This window comes from Lathyrus oleraceus, chromosome 3 (genome assembly GCF_024323335.1).
Source record: "Lathyrus oleraceus cultivar Zhongwan6 chromosome 3, CAAS_Psat_ZW6_1.0, whole genome shotgun sequence".
Classification (NCBI taxonomy): domain Eukaryota; kingdom Viridiplantae; phylum Streptophyta; class Magnoliopsida; order Fabales; family Fabaceae; genus Lathyrus; species Lathyrus oleraceus.
The window spans coordinates 245,767,304-245,779,103 of NC_066581.1; positions in this window are offsets into that span (position 1 = coordinate 245,767,304).

Consider the following 11,800-nt stretch of genomic DNA (forward strand, 5'->3'; position numbering starts at 1 on the left):
CAGTGGGGATCTGTTTATTTCAGGATTCCCCGGGCCGATTCAGATGATTATGGGTATCTGTTCAGAGATGGTTTGATAATGATGGTGATGTATCTTTCTTCCGTTTATTTCGGAACCCTTGAGATGGATTTGTGGTTACACGTTCCTTCAGATGGTTGTGATCAGTTCAGAGATCCGAGCCGTGATTCAGAGCAACAGATGATCAGATGACTTGGAGGATGGCAATGCACTGCATTCATTCATCAGCATCATTTCATAATGCATTTACCTGCATCTAACACATGTTTACCCATATGCAGGGACATTTTTGATCGAGATCCTGGTAGAGAGACTTTCTGCTCAGATATGAGGCCCGGTTTGAAAGATGATGTTGCCTACGGTTTCTTCAACCCAGAGATTGACGAGCTGAGAGATATGTTATTCCAGGCACCGCCGATGTCAGAAAGGAAGCCAAAATTGGAGCCGCTTCAGAGGCAAGTTGAGAGCAGAATGGTAGCCTCGTTGAAAGAGCATGTGGATACCTTCATCTGGTCGTGTCAGGATATGCCAGGGTCGGATACCGATGTCGTTGTGAACAAGCTACCATGGAGAGAAGACTGTCCGCTAGAGAAGCAGAACACCGGTGCCATGTATCATGGTGACTTTGTTTCATGATATGATTCATCATGAAATTGAATGCTATGTTGATGACGTGATAGCAAAGTCCCAGACAGAGGAGGGGCATCTGGTGGATCTGGCCAAGCTGAGTGGACCAGTTGAGACAATTCAAACTGAGGTTGAATTCAAATAAGTGCACTATCAGAGTGCGGTCCGGTTGGATGTTGGGGTTCATTGTAAAAGAGGAATCGAGGTTGATCCTGCTTAAAAAAAAAAAAAAAAAAAAAAACAATATAATAAGAAGTGCCTGAAACGAGAATGGAACGAGAGGTTCGTGGTCTACTAGGTAGATTGAACTACGTGTCATGGTTCATATCTCATCTAACAGCCACGTGGGAACCCATTCAAGAAAAAAAAAATCAAACGGTCAGGTGGAATAATGATTGCCAAGGGGCATTGAAAAAATAAAAGAATAGGTTGCAGGAGCCTCTGATTCTGACGTATCCCTGTAGAGGGACGACCATCAAATTTTGTACTTGACAGCCTTCGAGGGGTCTACGAGGTGTATTGGGTCAGTATGACGAGTCTTGTCGAAAAGAGCATGCAATTTACCTTAGCAAAAAGTTTACCGACTGTGAAACAATACATTCACTGTTCGAGAAAACTTGATGTACTTTGGCATAGGCTGCTCGCCGACTGAGACAGTATATGCTGGTTCATACCACTTTGTGGATTTCGAGATGGATCTGATCAGGTAGATTTTTGAAAGAGCCAGTAATGACCGGGCGGGTTGCGAAAGGGCCAATGATTTGGATTGAATACGATATTCGATATACCTCTCAGAAAGCAATCAGGGGGAGTGTATTGTATGATTACATCGCCCAGCAACCCGTGGAGGATTATCAATCGATGAAGTTTGAGTTCCCTGATGAGGACATCTCGAGGTGCTCTAATCGAAAGATTGAGAGTAACCGATCCCGGAGGAGGGGCCTGACCCCGAATCCGAACGGGTTCTGATGTCTGATGGGGTTAACGGTGGGAGTTGGTGTTGTTTTGGTCACGCCAAAAAGGTCCCCATATTTATTTTGTGGCCCGGATGACATTTGAATGCACCAACAATGGTGGCTAAGTACGAAGCTTGTGTCCTGGGTATCGAACGTCGGTGCGCACATCTACTGGGGCAACACCTTTCTCGTTGGTATATGGAATGGAAGCGGTGCTACCAGTCGAGGTTCAAATTCCCTCTTTGAGAGCCCTGATGGACGTCAAATTGCAAGAGGCTGAATGGGTAAGAACCCGATACGAGGAGTTAAGCCTGATTGAGGAAAAGAGGCTGGCAGCCATCTGTCATGGGCAGTTATATCAGCAAAGAATGAAGCGTGCTTTCGACAGAAAGGTACGACCTCGGGTATATCACGTAGGTGATATGGTGCTGAAAAGGATCCTTCCTCCTCAAAACGATCGTAGGGGCAAATGGACACCCAATTATGAAGGTCCATTCGTGGTCAAGAAGGTTTTCTCTGGCGGAGCCTTGTTGTTAACAACCATGGATGGCGAGGATTTTCCATCCCCTGTGAATGCGGACGCAGTTAAAAAATACTTCGTATAAGAGACCCGCTGGACGAAAAGAATAAAATAGTCCAGGCAAAAATGGGCATCCCGGCGAACTAAAAAACAGAAAGGAAGGTTCGGGAAAAAATTAGGGATAAAATGGAAAAATGTACACCCGGCAAGTCGAAAACCTGGAAAGGCGACTTGGGCAAAAAAGGGTATCCAGGTGGACTGAAAACCCGAAAGGGCGGTCCAGGCAAAAGAGGGATTGAAACGAACAACTGCGTCTGGCATGATCGTTTGTGCTTTGGTTAAAGCATCATGGATAATATCCGGTAGGGATCAATCAGAAGCGTCTTGTTCAGAAGGCAGAAAGCACGAAGAGTCTGATGACATAGTGGGTGTAACCGAGTTGGAACTCGATGAGATCACGGGTTTCACATTGCCATTAGGATAGATTTTCCCTTTTGTGCAATTACCTCTTTTCAGGAATTGCTTCCTTTGTATTGCTCAATTTGAGCCACACTTTTTCCAATCAATAAAATGCATATTCAGTCAAATAATTTTGTTTTTGTTTTTCATTACCGCTTTGATTGCAAAAAACATCCGATTATTTTGATAAAGAATCTTGCATTTTAAGACATACAGGTCTCTTCCAATGCATGTTTATAGGATTGAAAGCTTGAAACGTTATTCGGAAGGATGAGTGACCCAAGTGTTGAGATCTTGACACGCCTGGGGCACGGTTTTATCTAACGATCTGTTTTGCAGGAACTGTTAGATATTTTCACTCGCTTGCAGGTTGTGATGTGGAAGCTTTTGTTGAAAACAAATCCCCATGGAGTCCAATCAGGGACGAGGGACGATGAAGAGACGTTGAGACGTACGACGATCTTTGATTTTAATCAAGAAGACTCTTCAAAATCGGAAGATTGGAAAGTCTGTAGAAATTCCCCGCAAGGTCCAATCAAGGACGAATGAATGTGAAGGGATGACGAAGAGACGTTGAGACGTGCGACGATCCTGGATATTAATCAAGAAGACTCTTCAAAGTCGGAAGAGTGAAAAGTCTGTATAGTCCCCAGGAGTTCGCTCTTCGTCGAGCGCGGCGCGACTTGGAATACAAGATGATGGAGCAGAAAAGGTCCAGACGGGTCTGGGAGTTCTCAAAAGCGGAAGGTTGATATGAGATTGGGAGGCGGATGCCATGGTTCGACAAGTCGACGGGTGTTCTGTACCAACTTCTCTCACTTCCCCAACTAAATCTCCAAGTAGAATTGTGAGGACTAAATCCCCAGCAGATCCAAGGTCTGTCGATCCCTTAGCTGAGTCAGGATAGTTATCCCCGGCAGGTTTAAAACGGTGTTTCCTCAGCAGCCAGGCCTGAGGGTTGCTATTCCCCGAGTGGAGCGGGTTTCAATAAAACATATCTCCAGCAGTGTATCCTATGTATGGATTGGATGGGTCGTCCCCAGCGGAGTAGCATTCGTTTCCCCTAGCAGGGTCAGGATGGTTATCCCCAGCAGGTGTCAGATTGATGCTTCCCCAGTCGCCAGGCCTGGAGGTGGCTGTTTCCCAGTAGAGCTATCTGTGAGCATTTCCCCAGTGAAGTTGCCAAGTATCGGTGAGGGTTTCCCAAAGCAGAGTCGGGATTGACATCCCTAGTAAGTCGAAGACGGTTGTATCCCCACAGAGTGGGTTGGTGGTTGTTATCCCCAGCAGTTTCCCGAGCGGATTGGGTGCAAAGGAGTTTCTTCCCCAGCAAGGGTTACCTTTTCCTAGCAGCAGTGTTATTCCCCAGCAGGGTGGAGATCGGAGTATTGGCGAGTTCCTCAGCAGAGTGTCTCGTGCTCCCCAGCAGAATCCCTTGAGGGGGATGCCTTTTATGCATTCATCATGTAGCGTAAGCATAGCATATTGCATAGAAAAATAAATCGTGTAGCATTTCCATAATTGTGGAGCATTACGCAGAAAAAGTCATGCATCATATTGCAAGCATAAGCTGGTCTCAGGCCGTGGTTACTGTTTGAGAGAGGGTTTTGCCCAGAGGTGAAAGTGTTATTCTGAGGAGTTTAGCATCATGAGTTTGAATCAAAGTTTCTGTCGAGCAGAGATGGGAATGTTAATCAAGAAATTTTCGGGGTCCAGAAAAGAGCAAAACACGAAAGAATAATCCCCAGCTAAACGTAAAGTGTTTGTTGGCTAGGGTTGAAAAGAGAGTGGCCGGTTTGTGGATTGTTATCCCCTACATGGGTCTTTGGCATTCAGGCCAGCTTTCCGGTGTTCAGACCGAGGCGGTATCCAGACCGAAGTGGCGTTCAGGCCGATTTTCCGATTTTCAGATCGAAGAAGCTTCCGACGATCAGGTCGAAGTGCTTTTTTTCCGGTGTTCAGACCGAGGCGGTATCCAGACCGAAGTGGCGTTCAGGCCGATTTTCCGATTTTCAGATCGAAGAAGTTTCCGACGATCCGGTCGAAGTACTTTTTTCCGGTGTTCAGACCGAGGCGGTATCCAGACCGAAGTGGCGTTCAGGCCGATTTTCTGATTTTCAGATCGAAGAAGCTTCCGACAATTAGATCGATGCAGCTTGTGGCAGTCAGGCCAATTTTCTGGTGGTCAGACCGAAGTGGTGTTCAGACCAAAGTGGTGTTCAGACCAAAGTGGCGTTCAGGCTAATCTCCCGGTATTCAGACCGACATCAATTACTCTCATATTGTGAGGCTCAGTATGCAGACTGACGAGCGGCGTTCAGGCCATGGCTATCTTTGTATTACCAGTTATCCAGATATATTCCTGTTTCGGTATTCAGGCCGACTGTTTTCCGTTCCAGACGGATTTTTGTTTCAAGATTGTTTCTTCGCCGATTCTGACAGGCGTTGTTAATTATTTTCCCATCAGAGTGCAAATTGTTCGTCTGTTCTTGGTATTCAATCACTCTTCATCCTGATCATCTGAAAGCCGAGGCTATTCATATCGACCGGTTCACAGTGGATTGAATAGGGGCAGCTGTAACACCTCAAAATTTGCCCTCCTCTCTTGGGACTAGCATAATATATTTGCATTACATTTTTAGGTCATTAGACATTGCATATTGCATATCATGTGGTTACATTGTGCAAATCATCCTCCTAAGTCTTGGTCAGAAGATAAGAGGTGGAGGTACAAGCCTAGGGTTTTATTGACTGATCATTAGCCATCTGAGGATTGGGCTATGAATTAGGGTTTTGGTTCTCAAGGAGATGGGTCTTCATCTTGGTTGCAATGATACATCATCATCATCATGGTCTTGATATCATCTAGAAGATTCAAGTGGTTGATCATATTCCTTGGGATTAGGGTTTTGACCACTGGTCAACCCTAATCAGTTGTATTGGGCCAATCAGGGCATGGCAAGGAGATGGGGTCTACAATGGATATGGGGATCATAATATGATTGTATTGAGCTTATGGAAGCTAGGGTTTCATCATTGAGCCATTTCATCAGAAGAATGGGGCTCAGCTTGATCAGTGCATTGCCAAATTCATCTATCAGTTGAAAAGTCAACTGTGGTCAACTGTGCTTGATTTTATGGATTTGGAGGTGGGAGAGAGTTGGATACACTTCATTCATGTTGAAACAAGTTTCATTTGACATGTCAAAGCTCAAGAATGAAGAAAATAAAGTCAGGACAAAAATTGCCAAAAATAGAAAGTGACTTGTAATGGAAGTTTCCAAAAATGGAAAGTTTTTCACCACAAAATTACATGTCCAAAAAAGCTTCAAATGAAATTTTGTTCAACATGAAAGTTGTAGATCTTGCTCTCACCTTTCCAAAAAGTCCAAGAACTTGAATTTCTCATGTATGGTTGACAAGTTATGGTCCATTCATTTTCCAAAAATGCCTATAATCAAAGTGGCATAACTTTCACATGGAATGTCCAATTTGGGTGATCTTTTTGTGAGCAAACCCCATTTCACATGTACTTTCATGGTGTATGGTCCAAATTCATAAAAAATGGTCAATGCAAAAAGTCAAATTTCAAGTGGATTTAAGTGCATTTTTGGTGTGAGATAGTGAAATTGAGATTTACAAGGCCTATGGACATGAGAACCATTCCAACATACTCCAAATACCATTTAGAACTTGTGTGAACTGTCATGAGCTGTCATGGTGCATAATTGGAGAAGGTCATTTTTGGACTTTCATTGAAAATGCAATTAACACTAATCACTTGGTTTTGTTAATTGTGATTAAGGAAATGGATTAGCAGGGGTATATATCATTAATCATAACAGAATTTGTTAAACATTTCATATTCCAAGAATCATAACAAACTTTCCCTCCAAAATTGCAAAATCCTCTCAAATTTCATCAAGCATTTTTCAAGATTTCTTCATCAATTCTTCATCATTTTGGACAATTCCTTTTGGATTCATTCTCCACAAACCTTATAGAGCAACTGTTTTGGTGAATTCGTGGAAAAAGCTTCAAGATCAAGGACTGTCACAAGCAAGCTCATCAATGGAGTTTTCATCATTCTTGCACATGGAGCATCATTGAGCTGAGGATCCTTCTCCATTCACCTTCCTTATCATTGATACGCATCTGTTTCACCTTTTTGAGGCCAAAAACATCCAGATTCATCACTGCTTCATTCTTAAGGTGATTTTTCGAAATTCTTCATTGCTCAAATTGTTAGGTGGTTTGTGTAGATCTTTGGACGTAGATTAACGTGATGTGTTTAGTTTGTGAATTGGTTAACTACTGAATGAGAAATTGTGATTTGAACATTTGATGTGTAATCTTATTTTGCTCGATCCCGTTGCTACAGTTAGAGTTAGGGAAAATCAATTGCATATTCGTGACCTAGGTGGAGAGACGGTTCTTTTGACTATAAGTTTGCGCATTTTGGTTGAGTTTTATTGTTCTTCAATTTTCTGAAAATGTGAAGTGTTCTTGTCCAAGAACACGATGAAACCCATGTTTGATCCAAAATCTCGCCTGGCCGTTTTTGAATGTTGTTTCCCTCCAGCGCCAGCCAATGAGCGCGTGCCATGGCATTAAGTGGAGGCGACGTCGTTTTGGGATTGTTGCTGATAATTACAAGTTTGCCATTCCTGATTTAATTATTTATTTTATTTCATTTCTTTTTTCATTTCATTTTTACATTTTGTTACATGATCTTTAGAAATTCATAGCTCACTCATTTTTTATCCACTTTTGGTGAGATTTTTTTCATAATACTCCTTGTGATGTGTAGAATTTAATCATGATTTTTGTGGAATTTTTGCATGTGTAGAAAATTAAAATGCCTAGGGTTGGATTGTATGTGTCACATTTGAACATGTCTTACCATATCTTTCATGAAATGATGATGCCTTCAAATAAATGGATGAAAATTTTTATGCTTGTTCTGGACATCTTGATGGTGATTTTCATGTATAGTTTGTGATTTTTGGACACTTGGTTGAAGAGATGTGATTTTTTGATTAGAGGTGTGACAATTTGTGTCACACCAAGCTAGGTCAACTTCATGATTTTATTTGCCTGGCTTAGGGATGTTGATTTGAGCTGAAATTTTGCATGAATGAACATTTGTATGTTGAGATCACATGTGATTTGTTCTGGAATTTTTGATATCATTTCCTAATTGATTGTGATTTTCTCTTCTGTTGAGCCATTTAGTGACATTGTGTGACACATGATTGTATTTTGCTTGTGAAATTCTCATGGTGTATTGGATGGATGTGAAATTTGACATGTGGATTGTAGACACCTTATAGGTCATTGTGGTTTTGATCCCATTCATTTCTTAATTGTTGTCACTGTTTTATGATTTTTGGAAGTTGATGATTGTTTGGATGCCTTGTGTTGGCTTGTTTGAAATTGTCTGAACTTCTTGATCTTCATTGACCAACTTCCTTTTGTCCAATTGAGCTGAAAATTGACATGCTAGGCCTTGAATATGTCCTGTTTAAGTGTGAATTTTTGTGGAATTAATTGAATTGTTTTGGTATGCTTTTGGTTGAGATAGTTCTGTTTGGTCATTTGAAGTTGCAAATTGCATGTTTGATGTTAAATTGTGCATGAAATGATATTGGTGATTGATATGAGCATGGGACCAATTGCATTTGCTTTTAATTTGGTTGATTGTGATTGTGGATAATTTTCACTTGCTGTTTAGAATTTTTTATCTCCTTTGGACCCTAGGCTTGGCCTAGTGGTCTAGTTTCTCATGTTTGGTGTGGATTTTCAGGATGAAATGCAAAAGGCTTAAGGAGAACAATGCAAGCTGATTAAATTGAGTTTGTTTGATGTTTTTGACTAACATTGACTTTGTGTTGTAGGGTTTGAAGCTTGAGTTTGAGCTCATGGCTTGCACTTGTGTGCATTAACTTGTGTTTGACTGTACAGATTAACTGATTAACATTTGCTGTTTACTATTGGTTTGTCTGAGTACTGATGATACTTGATTGATTTCAGGTACCTTTAGTTGCTTACAGTTCCTTGAGAACTTGCTTGCTGGTGCTTGGTTTTTAAACCAATTGAGGTAGAATTTCTATTCTCCATGTAGTCTGGAAGACCTGGCCTGTTATTTGGCCAGGCAACTGTCTGAAGTCCTCCTTAAGAGGCGATGTTTGTGATTGTTTAACTTTGTCCCCAAGCAGGTAAAGACCTTGATTAAGGCAATTGGTGGATCATAGAGATATGCACTCTATCTCCCACTATTCTGTTGAGTCGTCCCTCTGCTCACACCACCGTGTTGATGCATTGGGACACAAACCCAAGATCTTGTACATTGTACAGTTGTGTCGGAGTCTTGAGTGTAGAAGGGTTCCCTCTTTCTGAACCCACACTCCTTTGTCTGAAGCTCTCCCTGGACAGGGATAAGAACTGTGAAGTCTAATCTTCACTCACCTTTCATCTGGCTTCACCTTAGCCCCTCGATGGCAAGGTTAAGAGCTAACACTACCCTTGTACAGATGACTTGCCTCGGCAGTCAAACCCATTCACTTGACTGGATATAGTGTGTGCTATCTGGAATGTGAATGTTTGTTTTGTGGATGCTTGCATGCTTGCTTTCTTCCTGGATAGGATTAGCTTGCTGTTGTGCAAGTAGGTAGAAACCATAACGTAGGGCAATGATGCATGATAACACTAGGCTCGAGTACAGCTCCCTGGTAGTGTGTTTTCCCTTTGTTTCTGGCTAGTCTTTCTCCCCCGTTGGGGGGAACTACGTCGCCCTGATCCTCATACCAGATGAGGTACGTAGGCAGGAGACCGTGCGAGGTCTCTCCGGGCACTTTTTTTTCCTTTTTGTGTGTGTTTGTTCGACAATTGCTAGGCTCGAGTTCCCGACTCCTTAGCAACTTGTTGTTTGTTTGTTCTTGTTGTGTGCTTGGAAGCCGGTATAAGTCCATCAAGTGGCATCTGGGTTCCAGTGTGCGGGTGTTTGGTTCGGATGCTGATGTAAGCCCAGTGGTTGGCATTCAGGCTCCATGTTTGCCTGTTTGTGTGTTTGTGTTGTTTGGCGTGCGTGAGCCAAACTACAATAGCTCTGATTCTCGTTCCAGACGAGATATGTAGGCATAGGATGCGATGTCCTAGCGAGCCCTCTTCCTCCTAACCCCACCTGTGTTGTCTTCGGTGTGTGTGTTTGTTTTAGCAACCTTTCCTTTCTTTTAGAACGTGGATCCCGTCGAGTACGACGGACGTGAGGGGTGCTAATACCTTCCCCTTGCGTAACCGACTCCCTTACCCTTTCTCTTTGGTCGCGAGACCATGCTTTTTCCAGGTTTCTCTGAGCGTTTCCTTTCCCTATTTTGGGATAAATAACGCGCAGTGGCGGCTCTGTTTGTTTTTTTTGTTTTAGCCCGCCGGTTGTTTTTCACGGATGCGACAATATTCACTGCTCGAGAAAACTTGTTGCGCTTTGGTCTGGGCTGCTCGCCGACTGAGACAGTATATGCTGGTTCATACCACTTTGTTGATTTCCAAGATGGATCCAATCAAGTACATTTTTGAGAAGCCAGCGTTGACCGGACGGGTTGCGAGATGGCAAATGATTTTGACTGAATATGATATCCAGTATACTTCTCAGAAAGCAATCAAGGGGAGTGTATTGTCTGATTACCTCGCCCAGCAACCCATTGAGGATTATCAACCGATGAAGTTTGAATTCCCTGATGAGGACATCATGTTTCTCAAATCGAAAGATTGCGAGGAACCAATCCCGGAGGAGGGGCCTGACCCTGAATCTAAATGGATTCTGATGTTTGATGGGGCCGTTAACGTGAACGGTAGCGGTGTTGGTGTTGTTTTGGTTACGCCGAAAGGATCCCACATTCCTTTTGCTGCCCGGCTAACATTTGAGTGCACCAACAACGTGGCTGAATACGAAGCTTGTATCTTGGGGATTGAAGAGGCGATTGATTTGCGGATCAAGAACCTTGTTATTTATGGAGATTCAGCTTTGGTTGTGAATCAAGTTAACGGAAAATGGTATACGCATCAATCTCATTTAATTCCGTATCGGGATTATACGAGGAGATTGTTGACGTTTTTCACCAAGGTGGTATTGCATCATGTGCCGAGAGAAGAGAATCCTTTGGCAGATGCTTTGGCTACTCTGGCCGCCTTGATTAAGGTACAATGGTGGAATCAGTTCCCGAGTGTTGAGGTGGGACGTCTGGATAGACCGGCTTATGTGTTTGCTGTTGACGCAGCGCCTGATGATGAGAAGTCGTGGTATTACGATATCAAGCGCTATCTGGAGACCCAGGAGTATCCTGAGGGAGCATCCAAAAGGGACCGAAAGACTCTGAGGAGGTTGGCCATGGTGTTCTATCTGAACAAGGATGGGGTGTTGTACAAGCGGAATTTTGATTATGTCTTGCTTAGATGTGTTGATGATAAAGAAGCAAGCCAATTGATGAAAGAGGTTCACGAGGGGTCGTTCGGTACCCATGCCAGTGGGAACGCAATGGTGAAGCTGCTGAGGGTAGGTTATTATTGGATGACAATGGAGGCCCAGTGTTTCAATTTCGTGCGGAAGTGTCATAAATGCCAGATTTATGCTGATAAGGTGCACGTGCCTCCGAATCCGTTGAGTTTGATGTCATCCCCGTGGCCGTTTGCGATGTGGGGCATTGATATGATCAGGAAGATTGAGCCTACGGCTTCGAATGGGCACCTGTTCATATTAGTGGCTATTGATTACTTCACCAAGTGGGTGGAAGCAGCCTCTTATGTGAACGTGACAAAGCAGGTCATCACCAGATTCCTGAAGAGAGACATCATTTGCAGATATGGGATTCCCGAAAGAATCATTACTGATAATGGTTCTAATTTGAACAACAAGATGATGGCAGAACTGTGCGGGGAGTTCAAGATTGAGCATCACAATTCTTCTCCTTATCGTCTGAAGATGAATGGGGCGGTTGAGGCAGCCAATAAGAATATAAAGAAGATTGTGCAGAAGATTGTTGTGACCTATAAGGATTGGCATGAGATGTTGCCGTTTGCATTGCATGGGTATCGAACTTAGGTGCGTACGTCTACTGAGGCAATGCCTTTCTCGTTGGTATATGGAATGGAAGTCGTGCTACCGGTTGAGGTTCAAATTCCCTCTTTGAGAGTCCTGATGGACGTGAAATTGCAAGAGGCTGAA